The sequence below is a fragment of the Lissotriton vulgaris genome, chromosome 3_1 (genome assembly GCF_964263255.1).
Source record: "Lissotriton vulgaris chromosome 3_1, aLisVul1.2, whole genome shotgun sequence".
NCBI lineage: Eukaryota > Metazoa > Chordata > Amphibia > Caudata > Salamandridae > Lissotriton > Lissotriton vulgaris.
Window position 1 is genome coordinate 150,832,386 of NC_141689.1, and position 25,621 is coordinate 150,858,006.

General features: G+C 44.1%; 1 pseudogene across 1 annotated transcript in view; it reads right to left on the bottom strand.

Annotated features, from left to right (window-relative positions):
• Positions 1-3,504: 3,504 nt before the first annotated feature.
• LOC147726128 (uncharacterized) overlaps positions 3,505-25,621 on the bottom strand; it is a 261,305-nt pseudogene continuing 239,188 nt past the window's right edge. Inside the window, exon 8 of the transcript XR_015309266.1 lies at positions 3,505-4,319. The product of XR_015309266.1 is annotated as an uncharacterized LOC147726128 (transcript). The remainder of the gene's footprint in view (positions 4,320-25,621) is intronic.

The window sequence follows — 25,621 nt, forward strand, 5'->3', positions numbered from 1 at the left end:
CGCAGTTATCACGAGTCAATAAGAATTTAGATTCTAGAAGATCAGCCTGCAAGTATTGCAAAAGGGCTGAATGTTCAGGCAGCCAGCACGATTTGGTAAAAGTAGGTTGTATCAAAGCATACAGGGGCTTGATACGCTGGGCATATTTGGGAATATAAGTACGCCTGAAATTCAAAAATCCCAGCAAGGACTGTAATTTTTCTCAGAGTTGTCGGAGCGCGCAGTGGTGCGCATTTCTCCAAGAAGTGAGAATCCAATCCTCTACCTTCATTGTTGAGCTCATAGCACAAGAACGTTATCGAGAAAACAATGGTCCAAGACCTTTATGATTTATGGACTGAATTAATCAGTGAAGAATCATTGACTGAGCAAATTTTGGAACATGTACATTGATCTGCTGTATGCATTAATGCAAATATTCATGAAACAATATAATAATAAGGGCATAAAACAAGCAACAGTATCAACACAGAGCAATATTTTTAATCCATTGTCTCTTGGTCAAATAAATACCATGATTTATAGCTGCAAAACATTACAGATCATAGTGGTTGCCCCAAACGGAGCGTGCAACATAGCAAAGGGGTGCAGAAAGGATGTGTAAAGTGATTAGAAAGGAAAAAATTCAAGAAGTAGTGACATAAAATATTCAAATTGATTAGCAACACAGTGATGGATCCACATTCACCCGTCCTAAGAAACCTGGCTTTCTTAGGACGGGTCTTCTCTGTGAAGAATCGCCCTGCTTGCCTTTTCCGCCTTTCGGTCGGGGCTGGTCGCGACTCTGCTGGCCACCCTGACCTCTGCCACCACCTCCTCCACCGGACGATGAGGCCGATGTGTACTGTAAAGAACGAGGAGAACGTTGATCAGGACCCTGAAATCGATCAGGCAACTTAATCATAGAGCGGTCCTGAAAATCATGAACCCGTTCAGTAGACACAGACACTGGTGATGTGGGACGGGACTCCTGTTTCTGTTGCTGTTTACCCTGTTTTTGGTTCTTACTCCAATTCTGCTTTTGAGATTTGGGTTGATCAACCTTATCAGACTTCGGAGCCTGAGTCTGTTTTTTCTCATTTGTAGAGAAAGGCTTGACACCTAAACTATTACGGCCTATGGTCTTATAAGCCGCTGTAATAATTCTCAGTAACTGTCCGGGTATAACGACATCGGAGACATCGTGCAAGGCTATAGACACCTGAAAGATAACCGCATCTCCCTTAATGTTAGAAAGGACGAGATCAGAAACTACGTCAAAAGTGCAGACGAGTCTCATTCTCAATTCGACCGCAGCCTCAGGTCTGTGCTCATCCTGAACATGTTTAATGACCATGGGAAGGACAGCCATTGACGGAGTGCCGAAGCACCTCGTGTACATTGCCACAAAAATTCTACCCCATGATTCGCAGTCACCAGCTTCCGGTACCAAGTCCTTGGGCAAACTAATTGTAAGAATCTTGTGTTTTTCTACGGGACTCGAATTAGGAAAAACTGCCTCCAGCTGGTCAAACTTCTCTGCAAGCCAAAAAGGCATATCATCTTTATCTTGGGGACGCTTGCCCATAACCGCATTAACCATCACAGGACTAAGCTTCATTCCGCTCGGTCCAGCTGGGAGCGCCGCAATACCAGGGACCCCGCCCTGGAAATTGTGGGTGATATATTGGACTAGGGCCCTGATAACCCCTATTGCAGAGTTATATAGGAGCCTCAAGTCAGCAACGGGGACTACCCCCGCACGAGGATGCAGGGTAAATCCAGCCAAAACAGGCAAAGAAGCACCTAGAATGGACAAAGGACCTAATCTAATCACCATTAAACGGTGGGGAAGGGCGCCATTAAACTAAAGACGGTGCTGCAATGCAGAAATCGGAACTTCCTGTGGCCTATAAGGAATATATTCCACGGGCACGGCTGTGTGAGTATAAGTGTGAAACACCTGAGTAGCCGCATCCGCAGCGGGAAACGTCACCCATGAGTAGCACTCACCACCAAAATAACTGGCATGCCGTCCAAGCCGACCTTATAAGCCTGCAAATGGTTGGGGACCGCAATGCGACTATGCTGCAGTATGTTAATGTCAGCCATAACGACACAGAAAAAAGAAGTACAATGTAATACTTTGTAGCACAACTGGGTAGTAATTCAAAAGAAAACCATTTTAAAAGAGTCAAGCTTGAAAAGAACTATGTAATTATAGGTCGGTTTATCCATCACCACTTTTAACCGGAAACAATAGTGAAGGGGTTAAGGACTGATAGAAGTACTACTTAAGCGTCATCTATTAAGACCACCATCGGTTGGGCGCCATGTTGCAGGGATTCTGCTCCTACACAGAACTGTGCACAGAGAATTAGGGTGTACCAAAACTCATTTTAGTACCCAACATCCCCTACCAGACTAGCATCAGTGTCTCATTAGCTCTCTGTCCTATAGAAAAGAAACCAACGATTAGGCAACCCAGAACATACGACTTAGGTGTCCTCAGGCAATGTGGAAAACAAGAACACTCCTTAATTATACTCTCATACCAATCCAAAACATGGAGTAAAAGGAGACACGAGCAAGTTTAAAATATTTATTTCTAACGCTGTGATCTCATGCGCAGCACCTTAGCTAATACAAGCAGACTTATTATTAGAAACAAGATTGTCAGCATAGTTACTATTCCATAAAATACAAAGGGAGAAAGCATGTTATAATGCTAAATGGAAACAGGTTTGAAATATACCTATATTTCACCCTCCCTTGCTAGTAGGTTATTTTATAACTACAGAAGGTCTCTTAGGATTACATAGGCGGCCCCATACCTCTGGTATTAGCAGAAGTGGATCACATCAAATTCTGCACAAGCTCTCAGCATACGAATGTTCTCCAGGTTTGTGTGATCATACCTACGCAGTGCATTAATAAACGCGCCGATTTCAGAGGTGGCCCCAGCTGCATATGTGTTATGGCTAGAGCTTGCGCTGATCAGTTAGAACAACAGCTACAGTGTCTAAGATAACCTTGACGGTCTCAGCTCTCAGTGTACAGACTTAACTAACAAAGCAGCTTAGAAATGCAGCAAAACATGTTATTCTCATATGATGCAAAATACTCAGTGTTCTCTAAACAATAGCGCAAGTGCGTGTTGTGCGCAAAGCAGAGCAGGAAAGTAAAAATGGTGTTTAAAATTCTAACAAACCCATGCTAACTTAAGACTGTGTAAATGTACGGGTCTTCCCCATTACAACCCAGGTGGAGAATCCTAGTCTGTTCCCACTGTGCAAAGGACCAAGATAAATCAGAATGCACGAGAGAGAAAATACATGAGGGAATACAATTGTGAATTAATTACCCACTTCTACTGCACATTTGGTACCTGGTAACTGCAACAATATTGAACAAATTATGTGTGTTCATTAACATATGTTTTAGAATGATTTAGAATCATAATGTTTAGTATAATTCACATTTTATATTATTTATTTAAATACAACAGTTGGTTTAGGACAAAGACTGACAACAGTTTACATTGGTTGGAAGTAAGGAATATTATGGCTATTAATATTGTAAATTATTAAAAATATTGTTAAAAAATTACTTTTTTTAATACATGACAAAGAAATATGTGGATAAAAGGAAGCTCCTCTTATCCAAGCATAAGGTGAAATTTTTAAGTAAACATCTACCAAAATATAAAAAATAATTATAAGGCTGCATATAAATAAGAAATCCTCAAACCCTCAATGTTATCAATGATATTTTTGGACTGTTTTAGGTTAAGGAAAGGTGACCTGCAGAAACATAGAACTAAGGAGGTTTTTAGCACTGAACAGCCTCATTTATGTCTTTTTTGACACTGCAGCGTGACTATTGTGCATCTTCAGATCCCCCCTCCTGCTCTGCAATGTTTTTTGAAGCGGTAGGCAGAAATCTGGTTGCTTCTTTGGAGAACAGACCTGTATTTGAAGAGATAATCTGAATGTCCTTCAAGACATCAGTGAAACGACTTAAGGCTGTACTTAGATCTTTGGTGAGGTTTTCCTGAGAGCCAATGACTTGAATAACGTTTTGATTAAGGACATTCATGACGCCCACCAATGAGTCCATCTTCTTCTCAAGTCTTTCTTGAATTGTATGCATAGACTTCTGAATGTCTTGAAATGCCTTAACATGGTTAGGACACCCTCTCACTGTTTCTTCCTTTGCCAAAATTGCAGGCGCCGTGCCAGATTCATCAATTGGGGCAACTGATACTTCATCCATGGAGGACAGGGATGGCTCAAAGGATTCTTCATGCGGCACAGGTTGTTGATCTTCATTGGATGAACCTAAATATCAAACACATAAATAAAACGATGATATCAACAATATAAAAACATTTACTAACATCTCATACACATTACAACTTTTCTTTGATACAAATGCTGTGGTGGTCTAACCTAATGGCAACAGAAGTGACTCTGATCAAAGCAATATCTAATCCTGTGATATGATTTGTAGATTTTAATATTTTAAATCCAGCAACACCTATAACATCAAAGCGTGTCAGAGCTCCAAGCATACCTGATATGTAATCGCCTTAACTTGTACTTGCGCGGGAGCAGAGATGATTAGGCTCAGGAACTAGATGCCAGTACCCGAATCCCAAGAGACGATGCCGGCAGGTCTATAAGAACCTCCCTACATCATCCTCCGGGAAGGGGGTGTGGATAAAATAACAAACAGAGAAGAGACTGGTCCGGAAAGTTTCCTCAGACTACTTCCTTCAGGGTGTCTGCGTATTGGAAACCTGTAAGAGGAGCACACCATTAGTTTTTCCTTCCTACGCTACTCTGACTCTAATGTTTTCGGGTTTAATCTTAACTCACTTAATATTTTCCCGGACCTTGCTTCTCTTCTATGAAATGTGGTTTTTCTCGTCTAGTTAGTCGTTGCTGCAGGGAAGACAAGGGCAAATGGGTTAGTTCCTTACACATGCTATTCTATGATCACCCCTGATACTGCTTCCTTCTAGACATACTTACTTGACTAATTACTCGAGGACGCTGCTTCGGGGGTTCTGTAAAGTTGTACTGTATTTGGAAAATGTGGAACAGGACTTTACTTATAGATAGTCTTATCCTCGCAACGGCTCAAGGAGGAAGGTTATAGCAATCCTTATTTCCGACTTTTTTGCACAAAGTTCAGGAAATGGTTTCTCTTTTCCCTTGCCATTCAATGTTCTAGGAAAAAAGACTTTTCGTTCCTCCTTTCGCTCAAGGTTCAAATAAGGGTTTCTCGATTCTCTTTTACTCAGTGTTCAAGAAAGATCCTTGTCGTTTCTCTTTTCCCTCAATGTTCAAGAAAGGTTTTTCTCTTTTCTCTTAGTCACATGGAATTTTAGAAGTTCGAATTATACACTTGACAATGTTAACTACAACATTTGAATATCTTCAGTTTGGCCAAACACTAGTTACACGACACTTAGCTTTCTGTTGTTGACTGACTCTCTTGGTCGCTGAAATCTTCTTCTCCACAGGAATCCACCTTGCTCAGGATACACTTCGACGATTCTTCGGAGATTCACTTGACGCTGGAAACTTGGACTTGGGAAAGGGCTGTTATTACGCGCTTGAATTAGTACGCCGTAATAACGTTTCCTCAACACTCGCGCTAATCGCAAATAGAGTACTACAACCAGGATACTTTAAACTAAGGATTCGAGGAATTCGCCAGAGTACGCACACAGGTTCTTCTTCGGTGACGGTTCAGGTGAAGTGCGTAGTTTCTAGAACTTGCGTCCCGCTCATACTCTCCGCACCAAAACGAGGCTTAAACGACTAGAGCGTCAACCTCGCAGCACCACAGCACCGCGGCAGCCATTTTGTCTCTCCAGAGTCGGACCCTCTCCGACCATGATAACTCTGTGTATCTTCGGGCTTCACTTTGGGTCGAGGTTGAACCACACACCAGCGTATCCACATGACGGGTTCTGACAGTACCCCCCAACAAGGCAGGCTCCTTCCTTCTGGGCTTGGAGGGGTAGCGTTGGTGGAAGGAATGAACCAATCTGGGAGCGTGAACATCTTCTTCCAGTTCCCACGATCGCTCCTCAGGCCCATAACCCTTCCAGTCGATGAGGTAGTACAGTTTCCCTTTGGAGAACTTGGAGTCCAGAATGTCTTTTACCTCAAACTCCGTTCCCGTCTCCAGGTGAATTGGCTTAGGGGGTGCTTGCATTCTCAGGTCTGCAGAAGTTCTCTTTAGCAATGAAACATGGAAGACAGGATGAATCTTTAGCCTAGGAGGAAGTGTCAATTGATAGGTGACGGGATTGATTTGTTTCTCCACTGGGTAAGGACCAATAAAGCGGGGTTGAAATTTTCGATTTCCTTTTAGTCTCAGATGCTTTGTGTTCAACCACACCTTATCCCCCACGGACAGTGGAGGACCAGCACGCCGCTTCCTATCCGCATAAATCTTATACTTCTCCTTAGCCTTTTGCAGATTGTCTGTTGCCTGCTGCTGGATGTGACCCATCTGGGACACCAGGTCCTCGACAGCTGGGACTGCCGTTTCCATTTGTCGGATTGATGCATTTGGATGTCGTCCATAATTCAAGAAGAAGGGGGAGAAACCAGTGGAACTGTTTCTCGCATTGTTATGGGCGAATTCCGCCGACCACAAGTAATCGGCCCACTGAATTTCTTCCTTCAGAAGGAATAATCGAAGATACTGCTCCAGCTCTTAATTCACCCTCTCTGTTTGCCCATCTGTCTCTGGGTGATAGCTCGTGGAAAACCTAACTTCTGTACCTAGACCTTTCATGAATGCCTTCCAAAAGTGAGATACGAACTGAGTACCCCTATCCAAAATGACCACCTTGGGTATGCCATGGATTCTGACTATTTGGGAGTTAAAATGATCTGCTACTTGTTTAGCTGACGGAGTTCCTTTTAATGCTATGAAGTGGGCCATTTTTGAGAAGGCGTCTACTACCACTAGAATGGTGTCATAACCTCTGCTCAAGGGTAAATCGGTAATGAGATCAAGAGTCACTGTGTGCCAGGGATAAGGAGGGGTGGGTAGGGGTTGCAGGAGCCCCTTAGGTGCTTGTCGTTCAGATTTTCCCTGAGCGCAGATCTCACAAGCCTTAACATATCTCTCAATATCTGTTGACATCCCAGGCCACCAATAGTGTCTCTTTATCAGTTCTTCGGTTTTGTTCTCTCCCTTGTGTCCCGCCAGCTTATCATCATGACACTCTCGCATCACCTGTTGCTGCAATTCTGTTGTAGGCACATACAAGGCCTCCCCTTGATATGGCAACTGACGAACGATCTTCCTGCCAGGATCTTCTTTAACCCAATTTTGCTTGTCCTCCGAACTCATGCTTCCTGCTATGGCCTCTTGGACATTGATCGAGACTGTGGCCCCAATAAACTTGTTCTCAGGGATGATCGGTTGAACCTCTATGGTCGTTCTCTGAGGGTCGGTATCCAGTCTGGAAAGTGCGTCGGCCTTCCCGTTTTGTGCTCCTGGACGAAAGGTAATTACGAAGTCGTAATCCGCAAAGTACAGGGACCATCTGAGTTGCCTTGGCGTGAGCGTTCTGGCGGACTTCAAGAACTTCAGGTTTCGGTGATCTGTGAATACTGTGACTTGATGCTGTGTCCCCATCAAATAATGCCGCCACTCCTTGAAGGCATCCTTGATAGCCAGTAATTCTTTCTCAGTGATAGTGTAGTTAATTTCCGCCGGGGTCAGCTTCCTAGATCGGTAAGCTACTGGATGCAGTTGACCTGTGCTCTTGTGACGCTGCGACAGGACTCCCCCCAACGCCTGGTCCGACGCATCAGTCTCGACATAAAACGGTTCCGATGGATCAGCGTGAAGCAGGACTGGTGCAGTAGTAAAGGCTTCTTTTAAGGCTTGAAAAGCCTCCTCGGCCTCTTCCGACCACTCGAACTTCGTTCCTTTCTTTAGCAGCCTGGTAAGGGGTAGAATTCTCCCGGAAAATTCTCTGATGAATCGCCTGTAGAAGTTGGCAAACCCAATGAAACTTTGGACCTCTTTCACACTCGTTGGAGATTTCCAGGTGGTTACTGCCTCTATCTTCCGCGGATCCATTAAGATGCCAGACGGGGAAAGGACAAATCCCAAAAATTCGACCTGGGAAACGTCGAAGGCACACTTCTCCAGTTTTACAAACAGCTGGTTCTCTTGTAGTTTCCTCAAAACTCCTTTCACCTGCTCGTGGTGTCTCGTCACATCAGAGGAATAAATCAAGATGTCATCAATGTATACAATGGCACACTGGTCGATGAACTCCTTCAGGACATCGTTAATAAAATGCTGGAAGGCAGCTGGGGCATTACATAGCCCGTAGGGCATCACTTGGTACTCGAATAGGCCGAATCTAGTCCGAAAGGCCGTCTTCCACTCGTCACCTTCTCGCATCCTGACTAGGTGGTAGGCCCCTCGCAGGTCTAATTTTGTGTAGACTTGAGCTCCTTTGACTTGGTCCAATAACTCCGATATCAAGGGCAGGGGGTATCTGTTCTTCTTTGTTATTCTATTGATTGCTCGGTAATCAATGCATGTTCTCAAGTCCCCTTCCTTCTTTGGCACGAAAAATAGGGGCGACGAGACAGGCGACTGTGAGGGTCGGATAAAACCATTCGCCAGGTACTTGTCCAGGTATTCTTTCAGATGTTGGTGTTCTTTCTCGGTTAACGCGTACACTCGACTGCATGGCAAGTTGGCTCCAGGTTCTAGATCAATCTTGCAGTCGTAGGTTCTGTGTGGAGGTAACATCTCGGCTTCCACTTCGTTGAACACACCTTCGAACTCCTTATACACCTCCGGGACCTGGCGGTTGTCTATGGCGCACACGGAGTGCTCCACAAGACTCAAGGCATGAGCTGGGTTTATTTCTTCTCCCCTATTCCTTGGAACAAAACAGTTCTCACAACAGTAGTTTGAGTCCATGTGAACGGTTCTGGAGTTCCAGTCAATCGTGGGGTTATGCTCCGTGAGCCATGGTAGTCCAAGAATTAACTGAAACTGTGGAGCATCGATCAGGTTGAACTGGATCAATTCACGATGGCCATCTGCGGTGATCAGCTCCATCACCTCTGTGTGGCTCACGATGGGTCCCGACGATAGGTTAGTTCCATCCACGGCGCGGACCGGCTCGCTTTTCTCTTTTCTTATGGCTCTGATTCCCACCTTGTCCGCAAAACGCAAATCACAGAAATTTCCCGTCGCTCCAGAGTCTATCATGACAGAGACTTCGGTCAGGACCGTCGATCGGAACATCACTCTCATAGACAGAATCAGATGCGGAGCCGCTGCTTGTAGGGTATTGGCCACATGGTGTTCTTTTGGAGTCTCTTCAGTAATCGCACCCACCCGTTCAACTCCAGCCACAGGTGGTGCCGCTAGTTTTCCTTCGGCTTGAAAGTTCCTTTGGGCTTCTTCGGACAATTTCGGACAAAATGCCCACTCGAACCACAATATATGCACAGGTTATTTGTTCTCCTTCTCTCTCTTTCTTCTTTCGTTAGAGGCCCTCTGATGGTTCCGATCTGCATTGGTTCTACTCCGGAGTTTCCTTCTGAGGTTCGTGTTCCCTCTGGACGTGCCCTGTCGAATCTGGGAATGACCGCCCGGAAATCTTTTTTCTTTTCCCCTCGCCGCTCTCCTTGACGAAAATCTATTTCTAGAACTAAATCGATGAGGGCCGATATCTCCGTTGGGCGATTTGGAATTTGAGCCAACACGTCCTTCAGCTCGTCTCTCAACCCACGATAAAACACTGCTGCTCGTTTGCTTTCTGGCCAGTCCGTCTCCACCACCAACTTGTTAAACTGCGCCAGATATGCTATTAGGTCTCGATTGCCCTGTCGCAAATCTAGTAATTCGTTGTCCACAACTTGAGAGATCCTCCTGCGATCAAATATCCGAAGAAACTCTTGTTTGAAATTTTCGAAGTTCCTCAACAGCGGGTCTTCTCTGGTGACTAGAGGCATGGACCAGGCCGCTGCGTCCCCGCTCAAATACGAGAGAATGAAGGCTACTTTGGACTGCGCATCAGGGAAAATCGATGGGCGGCACAGGAAATGTAAGGAGCATTGCGAGAGAAATATCTGTGCCTTCTGTGGATCCCCACTAAACCTTTCAGGGGCGGCTAGAGGAATAACTGGAGACAGGGAGTGTATGACTTGTGTAGTTGACCTGTTTGTCGCTTCTAACACTGGATTCATGGCCTCCCGCTCTAAGCTACTAGTTCTGTGTAACCTCAAGGCTAACTCGGCTGTTTCCTTTCGGGCGTTCACTACCTCTTGTTTTAAATTCTGATTCTCTTCCCTTACTGCCCCAGTTCCTTGTGGATTGCGTCTAGGATCGTTCCTAACGATTGTACATCTATTCCTTCGGCCATCTCTGCTCAGGTGCAAAAAATACTTGGGCACTTCACTCTGTCAGAGCTCCAAGCATACCTGATATGTAATCGCCTTAACTTGTACTTGCGCGGGAGCAGAGATGATTAGGCTCAGGAACTAGATGCCAGTACCCGAATCCCAAGAGACGATGCCGGCAGGTCTATAAGAACCTCCCTACATCATCCTCCGGGAAGGGGGTGTGGATAAAATAACAAACAGAGAAGAGACTGGTCCGGAAAGTTTCCTCAGACTACTTCCTTCAGGGTGTCTGCGTATTGGAAACCTGTAAGAGGAGCACACCATTAGTTTTTCCTTCCTACGCTACTCTGACTCTAATGTTTTCGGGTTTAATCTTAACTCACTTAATATTTTCCCGGACCTTGCTTCTCTTCTATGAAATGTGGTTTTTCTCGTCTAGTTAGTCGTTGCTGCAGGGAAGACAAGGGCGAATGGGTTAGTTCCTTACACATGCTATTCTATGATCACCCCTGATACTGCTTCCTTCTAGACATACTTACTTGACTAATTACTCGAGGACGCTGCTTCGGGGGTTCTGTAAAGTTGTACTGTATTTGGAAAATGTGGAACAGGACTTTACTTATAGATAGTCTTATCCTCGCAACGGCTCAAGGAGGAAGGTTATAGCAATCCTTATTTCCGACTTTTTTGCACAAAGTTCAGGAAATGGTTTCTCTTTTCCCTTGCCATTCAATGTTCTAGGAAAAAAGACTTTTCGTTCCTCCTTTCGCTCAAGGTTCAAATAAGGGTTTCTCGATTCTCTTTTACTCAGTGTTCAAGAAAGATCCTTGTCGTTTCTCTTGTCCCTCAATGTTCAAGAAAGGTTTTTCTCTTTTCTCTTAGTCACATGGAATTTTAGAAGTTCGAATTATACACTTGACAATGTTAACTACAACATTTGAATATCTTCAGTTTGGCCAAACACTAGTTACACGACACTTAGCTTTCTGTTGTTGACTGACTCTCTTGGTCGCTGAAATCTTCTTCTCCACAGGAATCCACCTTGCTCAGGATACACTTCGACGATTCTTCGGAGATTCACTTGACGCTGGAAACTTGGACTTGGGAAAGGGCTGTTATTACGCGCTTGAATTAGTACGCCGTAATAACGTTTCCTCAACACTCGCGCTAATCGCAAATGGAGTACTACAACCAGGATACTTTAAACTAAGGATTCGAGGAATTCGCCAGAGTACGCACACAGGTTCTTCTTCGGTGACGGTTCAGGTGAAGTGCGTAGTTTCTAGAACTTGCGTCCCGCTCATACTCTCCGCACCAAAACGAGGCTTAAACGACTAGAGCGTCAACCTCGCAGCACCACGGCACCGCGGCAGCCATTTTGTCTCTCCAGAGTCGGACCCTCTCCGACCATGATAACTCTGTGTATCTTCGGGCTTCACTTTGGGTCGAGGTTGAACCACACACCAGCGTATCCACATGACGGGTTCTGACAAAGCGTCAGCCTATGTGCAAAACAATATTAATTAAAGGTTTAAAGGCGCTGTGACACTTGTTTAGAAGCAATATTTTTCCTTTATGAAGATGGAAGAGGTTTATGTTTGATTATTTTAGTAAAACAAGTTTCACATTAAATATATATAAATATATATAAAACAAGTTTTACATTAAATATATATATATATATATATATATATATATATATATATATATATATATATATATATATATATATATATATATATATATATATATATATATATATAAATAATGTAAAACTTGTTTTACTAAAATAATCAAACATAAACATCTTCATAAACATGTACATGATACACAATAACGTTTTATGAAATATTGTTGTCTCTATCCATGGCATATATATACATATATCTATCTATCTATCTATCTATCTATCTATCTATCTATCTATCTATATATATATATATATATATATATATATATATATATATATATATATATATATATATATATATATATATATATATATATATATATATATAAGCCATGGATAGAGACAACAATATTTCATAAAACATTATTGTGTATCATGTATCATAAGTAATGTGAAATATACTTTATCTTACTTTATTGTTGCCCTGTGGTCTCACTTAGAGTTAGGGATGGTAATAATATTTGTTTAAAACTTATTTCCTTACATTAAAATGAAATATATAACAAAAATTAACAATCAAAATATTAGGAACTTTATTATAACATATGACTGTGTCCTTAGTGTTTAAATTTGTATCACACATATTGACAACTGTAAAAAATGTACACCTTTAAAGTACATACGATTTTACTTTTAAGACATTTGTACTCTCATTAAAAACAATATTTCAGTTTCGAAAGCTATATTATTTATTTTTATTTTTAACTTTCCAAAAGTCATCTCTGTTATTTCTTGTACAACAAAAATCAATCATTATTAAATGTACATGTTAAAGATAGTAATGTTAACATCTACAATCATTTAAAAAAATCATTAATAAGATTATCTTTCAGCACTTCGCCATTGATTGAAACAGCCTCACACAGGTTTAACATACATAATTTATTGCGCATATTATATTTTTACGCTTTCCATGATTACATCTTGAATAATAGCAACAGGTTCTGGTCAAAATCAGTTTCAATTTCAACAAATGCAATTTTTACACATGTAAAATGTAAATTGATACTTGTATAGCGCACTACTCACCCGCAAGGGTCTCAAGGCGCTTGTATGAATACCGCTGTGGAACCCATCCTGGCTTTCCCTGTGAGGCGTCCACTCCTGGGCACCCCGAAGGTGGAGGCCAGGCATCCTTAGCGTTGTGGGGGCCGTTGTGGAGATTAAGCAAGCTATTGCCCAGAGTTACAGAGTGGGACTCCATGATTGGCAATACAGACAATGTGAACAAACTCATCATTTCAGAATCAACACTTGAATTAGTTATGAGGTACGGGTAAATCTGGTAGCAGTTTTACTGCAGACAGATATGGCATCACTCTTAGTAATGCACTCTTAGAAATTGGTTTCTGGTTGGTAACGGTATGCACCCTGTCCAAGCAGAAGTCATAATCCTAGTCAGGGTAAGCTAGATAAATGCTAAAAGATAACATGCGCTCAGCCTCTAGTAGCTTGGTACAGAGCAGCCAAGCTTAACTAATGAGGTAATGTGTCAAGTTTTTGTGTCATACACAACAAGACCAAAAGAACAAACATCCATGGTATAGAAGTTGAGATATTGAATTTTACAGCAATAAATGCAATAAAACACTTAGAAGCAAGTAGCGCTAAAAAGGTTACTTTTGGCTATGCATGACCAGGGCAAAGTCAAAGTTCGGGCAGACCTCATGGAAGCGCAGGCTGGCTACATGACCCACGCAGGGCCCAGTGAACAAAGTTCCTTTCAGGTCGCAAAGAGTAAGATGTGGAAATCTTCTTTACGCAGAGAAGGCGACGCGTCAATCATAAACATGGGTGCCGGAGATCAAGAGTCGCTGAGCAATACGCCAGATTCTGCAAGGCAGTCAAGGGGATGCCTCGATCTCACCAAGCTGCCACAGCAGCGATACACTGTCTGATGTGTCGATCTTGGGAGGCAAAGCACTGGTTCCAATATGCCAATTTTACTCGAGCAACCAAGTCAATGCGCCGGGTCTGCTACATGCAGACAAAAGATGGATCAAACTGTGTGTTGCACATATCTGGGCCACTTCCAGTGTGCCAGGCACAGGAGCAGGGGTAGAGACTTTCATTTCCCTGAGTCTCAAGCAACAGGACCTTGGGGTTCACTTGAAGTACAAGCAGACATAACCCAAGTCCTGCAGAACATATCTGAGGAAGTCTTGATCCTGGGCCAATAAAAGTGTGGGAGCCTTGTAAAGTTCTTGTCTTGGCTCAGGTGTTCTGCCAGGGTAATTGCGCGAGCCAACTCCAGTAGGATGGCCCTGTAGCATTGAGGGTCTACCAGGCCAATGCATAGAAAACTTAGGCTCACTGCAAAGGAGGCTGTCCTCCCAGTAAGTATGGTGACTACCAGATGCATCACCAGCTGCTTGGGCTTCAGCCTGTTGCCTCAGTTTCTCCAGGGTTAGACACTCTGTCTGTGCCCTACAGAACTCCTCATTGAAGGTCCTCCTTCTAGATGCCATCCAGCAATGACAGACGAGTCACCAAGGGGAGAAGCGCCCCCCACACCCCTTAGTGGGCTCCAGGGCGACAACCACAGGTGCCCCATCCCCATGGACATTGCTGTAGCACAGATCCAATCAGGTAATGATAACATTTCCACATGAGCCTTGATCTGCACTTCATTCCAAGTAATGTGCCCAAGGTTCTTACCAATAAACAGTCCACCTGCATAAAAGGGTTCATAGCAACTTTCAGAAGACCTGAAACTCTCTCCCCCCCCCACCCATTGAAATGGAACCAGAGCCACAGAAATGTGACCCTCTTTGTTGTCAGCCACCACAATCTGGTGGAATACATTTGGAACTACCTGCTCTGGGGAAACCAGCTGACTCTTTACCATAGTCATACTGGCTTGGTTATCCCTCAGAGCCTCCACACATTGCCCAGTGATAGTGACAGTTGCCTATACTTTGTAGTAATAAAGTGCACATGGATCTTAGGAATCATCTCACTGTCACCCAAGGGCACTAGGGTAACCTCATTACTCCCCCATTACCTGGGACAAACTCCTCCCCCAGCACTACATTCAGCACCCATGGAACCTTTCCTCCAGTGGGAGTTCGTGCTCATTTTAGACACTTGTCGTCCCCCTAATAGTGTCCATACTCATAGCTCTCATAGCCCTTAACAGGCTTGGTATGCTGACGTTTGTCAGGGTAGCTTTTCTTCTGGTGGCCAGATTCGAAATGAGAACCAGACCCTTTGCCCTATGAGCTGTTTTGGGGGAGTGTCCTAATTTTGTCTGGTGGGATCTTTGGCCATCGTTTTGGGAGCCTGCCACTGATGTTTTCCTGGACACTCTGGTGCTGACCCAGATGTCCGTCTCTTCAGCAAGCTTCCTGTGATCATTAAGCTTACTATTCCCTAGGTGTTGATCAGTTCTGTAAAACAATGATCAAGCATAGTCTCCTTTAAAATTAAGTTATACAGTCCTGAATAATCATCTACATTGCTTCCCTTCACCCAGCAGCCCCTCAGTGCCTTACCACCATACTCTAAGCAGTCAACCCAGCTCTGTGAGGATAGCTTGTGACTGGGACAAACCTCTGTCGGTATTTCTCAGGTGTCAGCCCCTACTTAATGGTCAAGATGGTCTTCATGTAGTGTAGCATGTCTGGTCCCCCACCTCTAGTGTAAGAAGAGCACCCCTCCCCACCCTGGGCATGTGCCTCTATTGATTACCACCCCAGAACTCTTCTGGGACCTCGTGTACTCTTAGAGACACTTCATAGGCTGCAAATCACTTGTCCACATCATCCCCCACCACAAAGCCAGGCATTAAATCCTCGGGTATTCTGACCCCTGACTCATGTGAAGACACTGAGGTATGCTGCCACCACTACTGTTGCTGGGCCCTACTTGCAGGGTTCTGATTCCAGCTGTCTGAGGTTGAGCTCATGAGTATGTTTCTCCTCCAGAGCCATCCTCCTCTCCTCTAGAGCTTGCTTTAGCTTGGCAAGCTTTTACCTTCTCTCCTCCCTCCTGTCTGCCAGCCCCTCTGGGGACAGGTCCTTGGAGGAAACGCTGAGACCAACTACTGCCCAAGGCAAGTTGCTGTCCTCCATCAACAGGCAAGTCCAGAGGCACAGCAGACTCCAGAATCAGCTCATTCTTCTCCTCAGCAATTTCCTGCTCCTCATCTAGATTCTTATCCTCTGCAACCATAAGACTCTGCTCAGGCCATTTCTGCAGCTCCACCTTCTGGGTGAAGCCTCTCATTTAGTGTCATGGTGGAGTACAGAGGAGGAAGGAAGAATACAAGTAAAACACATTCTTACAAACCTCTTCTGTATAATGGTGTGACTGGTGGAAGAATGTGTTATGGCAAAAAAAAAAGTACGTGTCACAGAAAGTCTGGGAAAAGCACCCCTGAGTACCAATTAAAACTACCTGTGTGTCAACTATAAAAACCACTCCCAGGAAGCAACCAGTGCTTGACAATCCTTGTATGTTTAGTTTGATGATGGCTTCTAGGAGGACAAGCGATATCCCGTTCATACCTGTATTTCTTGGCATTGTGCACTTGTGGCAGGTGTGCCAAAGAGTCCCGTTTCCTTTGGTCTCCTTTATCAGCTGATACCTCGGATCAGTGCTCTGCAGATCCATGCGCTAAAGCCGAGCTCGTTGCTTCCCGAGCGAAAGTGAAGAGAGACAATTCCTGACAGCATGCAGGAACGCGTTCAGTGGGGGAGACTGGATACTTTGTTTCTGATCCATTTCCTCACAGTGTGCATGAGCGCTTTCAGTGGAGGAGACTGGATACCATTGCCCAGATGCATCAACCTTTTTAGGAAGTGCAAACGGTGCGATTCGCAAAAATCGGCCTTTTGCACTTCCTAAATTGGTTACTGGGATGCATCAAGCATTTTTGGAAAATCGCTATTTTTTGCGAGTTCCAAAAATGCGATTGCTTTTAAGGAATCGCAAATTTGCGATTCCTTAAATGCAATACATCATCCTCAAAACATTTGCGATTTTAGAAATTGCAAATGCAAATTACCACGAAGTTGAACTTCGTGGTAATTTGCAAAAATGTTTAAAAACGCATGAAAATGCATTTTTTAAACGTGTACGTTACAGACACACATGTCCTTAGGACATGTGTGTATGTAACTCACATGTAAAAGTGCATTTCATGGGTGCAGGGGGGGGTCCTTTGGACCCCCCTCTCCACCCTTGAAAGGCTTTGATGCATTCCGATTTCAAATTGCGAATTCGCAATTCCCATTCATTCCTATGGGCATTTCAGCCCATAGGAATGAATGGGAATTGCGGATTCGCTATTTGGAACTCGCAATTTTATTGGAATTCGGTAAAAATTGCGATTTTTACCGAATCTCAATAAAATAGCGAAATTAATGATGCATTGCCATTTGCGATTCCTTATTTGCGATTCCTTATTTTTCGCAAATAAGGAATCGCAAATGACAACGTTGATGCATCTAGGGGTTTGTTTCTCACGTTCAGTCGGAACATCATTTCAACATGCCCGGTCTGGGCTTTTTTGTTTCATTTGTTCCAGTTTCCGGAAATTACAGACATTGTGAAATCCTCCGGAGTAGCTGCTCCATGACTGCCTCATGTTCCTATATTACAGGGTCACAGGACCTGGAGGAGTTATCCAATACCCGAGTGACTCAAGTTTCCTTTTTTTTTTCAAGTGCATCAATAACCTATGCGCAACAGGGCTAAGTACATATTTTCTTTCTTTCTATGTTTCTATACTTACTTTGTTTTGGGATTTCATTAATAGATTTCATTGCAGAACTGGAATTTCCATAGTTTTCCTGATAGGTAAAGTGACTGTCATTTTGCATTCTTTACCAATGGAGTATCCATAGAAGAAGTTTTCTATCCCTTTTATTGTCCTCAGGAGACAAGACTATGTGTTAACCATAATATATTTCAAGAGTTGCCATAATCAGCACTATCGCCATTGATTGTCCACTCTAGGGCCACCGATCCCTGTTTTTCATATCATGTACCACAGTTACAGAACACACAGTCTTTCTCTTAAAACTGGTTCACTTTGATATAATGGGCCAGGTCACATCACAAAACTCCACCTCTGACACAGATATAGACCTTTTACACAGCTAGATTGGCACTGGATCATGTGTCCTTTGTGCCGAAGTTTTCTTAAATCAGTCACCGGCGCACTTGCGTCTGCATGATATTTTTCACTGGTTTTTAAACTCATCCTAACTGTCTTTCCCATTTTCCCTTTCTCATTACTTTTACAGGCAATTTTACTCAGGCATGTAACACTGTGTCCTGATGATGATCCAAAAATGTTTAAAAGGGATGAAAACGTTGTTGACTCTATCTACACAGCAAACGCTTTCCTAATTAATATTACTCATGTGTAATGGTGTCCCAACACATTTATGCTTGTGCTATTTGAATGTATAATATACAAGCAATTCGCTGTGTCTGAGCATCTCTTTTGTTTTTCAGTTTATGCTCTAAATACACACTTAGTAGGATGCAGGCTTGTGTCCCACTTTATTGTTTCCATGTTAATTTTACAAATTAAAAGCATTCCTGTCTGCTGGACAGCTTTATATATTGTAATGACTCTGGGTCTATATTCATCTCACCTTACATTGATTGTCCTTGTTAGGGACCACTGTGTTTAAAACTCGTAACTACCCAAGGTCCCTGGCCAATTGAATTGGGTTCCCTTGTTCTATATACAAGGTCAACCAATTGGCAGGTTGCAGTGTATGTGAAAGGTAGGACATGTACTGGTGTGTTTTATGTGTCCTGATAGTGAAATACTGCTAATTTAATTTTTCACTATTGCAAGGAATATCTCTTCCAAAGGTTATCATTGGAGCTTGTTTGTAACATTTTATAAGGGGAACTTCCAATTGGGAAGAGATAGAGATTTGGAGTTTGGGCCCACTGAACTCACATTAGAAAAATACATCTTTCTGTGAAATTCGTTTTTAAATTGTGTGTTTGAAAATGCCACTTTTAGAAAGTATGCATTTTCGTGCTTTACCATTCTGTGTCTCTGCCTGTGGAATCCATGTCTGGTTTAGACTCACAATTGTGCTGTTTGTGCAATGACTCTAGACAGTCTCACAAGAAGAGCTGGGGTGTGCCCTGCTTACCCTTATGGCCCATCACCATGCTAATGGGTCTTCCTGAGCTAGAGGGGTGAGAGGAGTTGTCACTGACACCTGAATAGGGCTGTGCCTATCCTCACACAAAGCTGTCTCCACCCCCCTGTAGTGTATCGGAAGTCAGGACAGGGCAAAGCAGGGACCTGTGCACAACAAAGACTATCCTTTGAAGTTTGCCTACCTTAAAGGCAGAAACTTGTATAAATACTGGAGCTGTACCCAACATTTTTTAGAACACTTTTGGACAAAGAGGAGATTCTTCCAAGAAGAAGAGCTGGAGAAGCTGTAGGAGGGGAACTGCCACACTGCTTGTTGCTGTGTTGTACTGGCCTGCTGCCTGCTGCTTCTATCTTGGACAGTAAAAGGACTGGACTTTGTTTTCTTGTATCCTGCTTGCCAAGGTTTCTCCAAGGCTTGTGTGTGCTTGCCTCCTGTCAATAAGTCTCAAGGTCATCAATGAACTTACCTGGAGCCCCTGAACTCCTCTGCTGGGAGTTCTGACTTGTCAAGTGTTGTCAATTCAAGTGTGGGCCCTTGAGAGAAGAAAATACACGCATCCCCCTTCAGCGCCTATTTTTTCTGATGCAGCATTGCCGTGTGGCTAAAAAACCAACAGATTGCCATGGTGCGGCTGAAGAATTGATACTGCGCCTGTGTGTAACGTGTCTCCGACTTTCAAGACACCCGCTCTGACTCCGATGCAGGCCCTGCTGTGCTGCTGAAGAAATCGATGCATCACCTGCTCGTGGCTGGGAAAATCAAGGCAACACCTGTTTCATCACCGCCACTTTGACCCCAGCGATTTCGAATTTCCCACACATTGCACCTGCGTGCCAAGTCCTCCATCGACGTTGCTCAGCAGTTAGGAACCAAGGTCATTTGTCTGGAAACCGATGCAACCCTTCCTCTCACAGTAAGAAATCAAAGACTCACCTCCCCTGGCAGCAAAGAATAGACACATCACATCCTCTGGCAGTAAGGAATCGACACATGACCTTCCCTGGAAGTAAGGATTCAACACATCGCTTGATTTCTTGCGCCTCATTTCCCCTGTGCCTGTTTTCGTCTTTGATTTTGATGCATCCCATGTACTTTGTGCTAAAAAGTGACGCATACATATTTTTCTGTGAACCGAACTATTTTAAACCTTTTAAAATGTATATCTCTGCTTTTGTATGTTGATTGAGGAACCAAACATTATTGTATTAGATCCAAAAGACTCAAACAAACTTTGGACAACCATCTTAACCTCTATGCAAGCAATGGTAATGACTCTCAACCATCATGCTAATAAAATGGACATACAAATAGACCTACTTTCCTGGCCGTTTTTGTGTCTGACAGTGATGAAAAACAAGTGCAAACAAAGAGTGATACAAAGTTTACCATATGCTCATGCAAAGAAGTAATCAATAAACTGGCATAGCCACCAGCTGTCCTTGAAGAAATCCTGGAGGAAGAAGTAACTCTCCCACTTTAAATACTGGGCAGCCAGCCAGCTTAGCACAAAGCAATGCTTCAAACAACCACACCACCCCCACGAGTCTCAGACAACCTACTCCATCTTGTGCGAAGGAGATATTGCGGGGAACCCCACAGGGAAATAATTTGAGCCGTGGGGTTAGGAACCCAATACAGTGTCAAGGAATGATGGACTGGAACCAGCCACTATACAGGCCTCCTCGTCCCCACCTAACGAAGCAGAAAAGAAAGCATGCCAGAAAGAGTAGAAAAATGATCCAGCCCAGGGGTCCTGGGCACCCAAGTACTCACTCAACTGTGTCTCCCATGGAAGAAGAGGGTCACGTTGGAAGCACTGACATGCTGACATATAACCCTGAGTTGGCTGGTATTGCTCAAGCGAGTGGCACAGCTTTACCCTGAAGAGTGATGCATCCTGTCAATAAAATCTAATGAAGCAACAAGGCATACCTCAGCGGACAAGGAAAAAAGACAGCTTTAGGCCCATTGACCCTACGAACATAGTATTGATTGTATCTGTAGGCATGATATTCCGCCAGGAAGGCCAACTGGGCCTAGGTACCAAATTAAACTATCTGGGGTGAAAAGTCAACCTTGGAAGTACCCATATAGAGGCAAATTCTACTGAAGAAATCCCTTGGGTACTACCACTATTGCTCCACCAGAGTTCTGTTATCAAATAAAAAAAATCTTTTAATAAAAACTGTGGCTGGATTCAAACTTTTCTCTTATTCGCTGTGTATTGGATGAGGTATCAATGCAAATATATTATCAAGGGAACACTGTGTCCTCATAGGGTCACTAACTTCGGTCCATAGCAACGAAGTTCTCACAAGCTCGACACACAGCCAACCGGTCAGTTGTGTAACTCTGGTGGCGCAATAGTGATAGTACCCCCTGGGTTAGCGAGATTGGTCTGGTATCTGGCTGGTCCTGAAGAAGGTGGTGTTATCCATTATCAAAGCCACCGAAACGCGCCGACCTGTGCTGTTCAGATCCTGCTTAATGCAGTTGCTCTAAATAGTCGTGTAGACTCAAAACTATCTCTTGTCTCCCACCCTCCGGATATATGTATTAGTGAATGTAGTGTGAGTGGTATGAGTGTAATTAACTTAGGTGTTGACAAGTGAAAATGTCATGTCACTATATTGCTAATTTGTGTGTAATTGTTGATGAAATGGATTTTATATGTAAAAAGATGTAAAAGAAAGCATAAAAAGAATTTTGATAAAACAAAGAAAATCAATAAATGATGTGAAGGTTTATAAATATGCTTATGCTTTTGAATTTTGTTACTGCTTAAATTTATCTCAGTCCATATGAAATTCATCTTCAATCAGATAAAAGAAATATAGGTCACAAGGGAGCTTTCTCTGATAGTACAGAGGAGATTAGGACAACATTAGATAAGTGAGGCAGAGCAGTCCTTAGCCTACTTGATTTGTCTGCAGCATTTGACACAGATGATTTGTTGATTGACCGTCTCCAGAGCAACGGGCTCAAATATGCTTCCTTGGCCATGCTTCACTCCTTCCTTGATGATCATGTTCAATCAGTTGCCCTTAAGGAATTTATATCAGAACTTTTCTCTCTGCCCAGTGGTGTCCCTCACAATGTTTAAAATGTATGTTACACCTCTGGCCAGCTCAATCAAATCTTGTGAGTTGTCGCTGGTATCCTTTGCTGACGATACCCAAAATGACATTTTGCTCTCTAGCACCAGTAACAACACAGGTGAGACATTTCGTGTAGGAAGCAGGCTCTGTATATACTATACCAAGTAAGGTATAGTGTGCACAGAGTCCAGCAAGTCCCCAGAGGTATGGCAGAGGCTAAATTAGGTAAGTACCAACAATTGTCTTTGTGGTAGAGTGGGCGAGCAGTTAGGCTTATCCAGAGGGGTTGTCAGGCATTTATTATAATCACTCAATCAAGAGACTGAATCCAGACCAAATGGGTAAGTATAAAAAGGTATACTTGTATTTCATCTCTAGAACCAAACAAGACTTGGTACAGGAAGGTAAAATATACTTTCAATTGTAAAGCTTTACACAGAAATGAAATTAAGGATGGATCTGCAATTGCTACAAGTGGGTATCACTTTAAAAAGCAGTTTGAATTGGGTACCAGCCATTACATCGCAGCTGTTACCCCGCATGCCATTACAATGCAAGCGTTACCAAGCATGCGTTGTAACAACGTGTAGTCTTTACTACGCATTTTTTTACAATGCACGTGCTATTACCACGCATGCCTTTAAGACAAATTTTGTTGTAAAGGGATGTATGGTAAAAGCACATGCTTTGTAAAAAATATAGGCGATCCACGTTGTTGTGAGGAAACAGAGTCTGTTCCGCCTCCTTACAACAACGTGCACCGCCCCTCAGGCAACCAGAGGGAACCAGGAACCACAAGGAGAAGGAGGCACCATGAGGAGAGGTAATGGGGATTGGGTCTGAGGTGGGGGTTACTATTTTATGGTAAAAGGGGGCCGGGGTCATGTAGGGGTAGTGGTTTAGGGTAGAGAAACGATTGGGGGTCATGCAGGGGTAGTGATTTACGGTAGAAAAAGGATTGGGAGTCGGGGTCGTGCAGGGATAGTGTTTTAAGGTTTAGGGTAAGGAGAGGACGCGGGGCTAGGGGGTCATGGAGGGCAGTGTTTTAGGGTAGGAAGAGGACTGAGGGTCAAGGGGAAGAGTTGTGCAGAGGCAGTGTTTATGGGTTTTGGGTAAGGAGAGGACTGGGGTTGGGTGGGTTGTGCATGGTTGTGTTTTAGGGTAGGGAAAGGATTGGGGTCAGAGGGAGGTGGGCAGGGGTAGTGTTTTGGGTTTAAGGTAGTGAGAGGACTAGGAGAGGGTTGTGCAGGGGTAGTGTTTTAGGGTTTAGGGTAGGGTGAGGACTGGGTGTCAGGGGTCATGCAGGGGTAGTGTTCTAGGGTTTAGGGTAGGGAAAGGATTGGTGGTGGGGGGTTAAGCAGGGGTAGTGGTTTAGAGTAGGGAAATGATTAGGGGTTGGGAGGGGTTGTGCAGGGTTAGGGATTTAGGGTTTATGGTAGGGCAGGCTAATGTTGCTTACCTTGCACACTTTTACCAAGTGTGTGCCTTTACTACGCATGCCTTTGCGTTGTGCTGGCATTTGTGGTAAAGGCATATTCGTGGTAAAAGAATGCGTTGTAATGGTAGGTCGTTATATCCGTACTGATATAGTAATACACACATTGTAATGGCATGCGTGGTATTAGTATACGTAGTAACATCATACATTTGTTTGAATTACACAGTAATTACTTTTAGAATAGTTTTTCGCTACTTGTAGATTACTTTGAGTCCCGGGACTGGCGACCACACCTAAGGATTGCACAATACAAGTTAAGTAAGACTTTTTCTTGCCTTTGAGTTAACGTTTCGGTTTTCCAGTAAAAAACAACAGTTCAACACTTAGAACATTTTAGGCCCAAAGTCTCATAACATGAGTTCCTATGGGAACAAAAGGTTATCGTTTTTTCAGACAAACGTATTACAAATGGGAGCTTTGGCAGATAGGACCAAGGATCTCCAAGGACTAGATGGCACTCGAGTTACACCATCAGCAGCACTGGGGCAGCCGAGTGCAAAGTGCAGGGACCCAATGTTAGCCAACGGGGCTAAGGAGCTTTCATTGAGGACTGCTGATGAGCTGGCCACTCGGGTGTGAGGGCAAAGCTCCTGGGGTTAAGGTCAGCAATGCAGGGTCCAATGACCATCACATGAGCTGCACCACCAGCGGCACTGGGGAGGACGGGTGCAAGATCCCCAAGAAGGCGTCGGGACCCTGTGCGGGGACCTTCGGTTTGGCAGGCTCAGTCAGGGAGACTTCCTGTAGGTGACCACTGGCTGGAGAGGTAAGTTGGGTTCTTGGGGGATTTTTAGACATCACCCATGGGATATAGGGTGAAGGGGTGTTTTCTGACATCGGGCTTTCTTACCATCTCTGGTCGCAGTGGAAGGACCCTTCTGGTTGAGGTTGCAGGCGTCGTCTTGAGGGAGGTCGAGAATCACCAGATTCTAGGTCATGATCGCTGTGGAGACCTCCACGTGGTATTGGGCCACTCGAACTCAGGTGGGCGTCGGGTGTCCAGTGGTGCAGAATCGCAGAGTCACTGGAATACAGATTCTGGTCTTGGAATCTTTGTTGAGCAAATACGGAGTCTGTAGCGTGAGTGCAGGGCAGGTTCTTTAGACTCTGGGGGGCGGCTGGCTGCTGGACACATCGGTTTCTTTTGCTGTAGGCAGGTCGGAGATGGACTGGCTGGTAGGGTTTGGGCCAAAGCAGTAGTAGTCCTTCTTTATTCCTCGAATCTGAGAAGGTAAGGTTCAGGGTGGCCCTTACATTCTAGATCTAGGAGTGTTAGAAAGGGGTGTGCAGGCCAGAACCAATGGGTCCCTTCCTTGAGGTAGGTACACCTCCTATTATGCCACTCTCCAGTGCAAGGGGGACATGAGCCTCTCCCTGATTGGAAGGGACTGAGATGTGTGCTTCACCTCACCTCCCCCTCCTGAGTGGTGGGGTTGGCAAAGGGGGACACACCTCTCTCCCTACCTTGGTTTTCCCACTGATTCTCCTGCCCAAAGCAAGGGGCAGAACCCATGGGAGCCGGTTGCTGAGAGAAGCAAAAGGCAGGGTCAGCTTTAAAAAGGCGGCAGGCCTTTGAAGCTTCCCCTTCATGGACACAGCCCATCCTGAGGGAGGAGGCATGACATCTCTGCCCAGGATTTGCTTTTTTCTGGATCCAGAGAGCAGAGGCTCTCTACCCAGGCATTCAGAAACTTGCCTGATGGTGGCAAATGGTGGGCAGCCATTCAGGAACCATACCAGGGGTGGTCGTTTTTCAGCGGGCATCTCTAAGATGCATTTCACTGAGAGAAGTTTGCTACCAA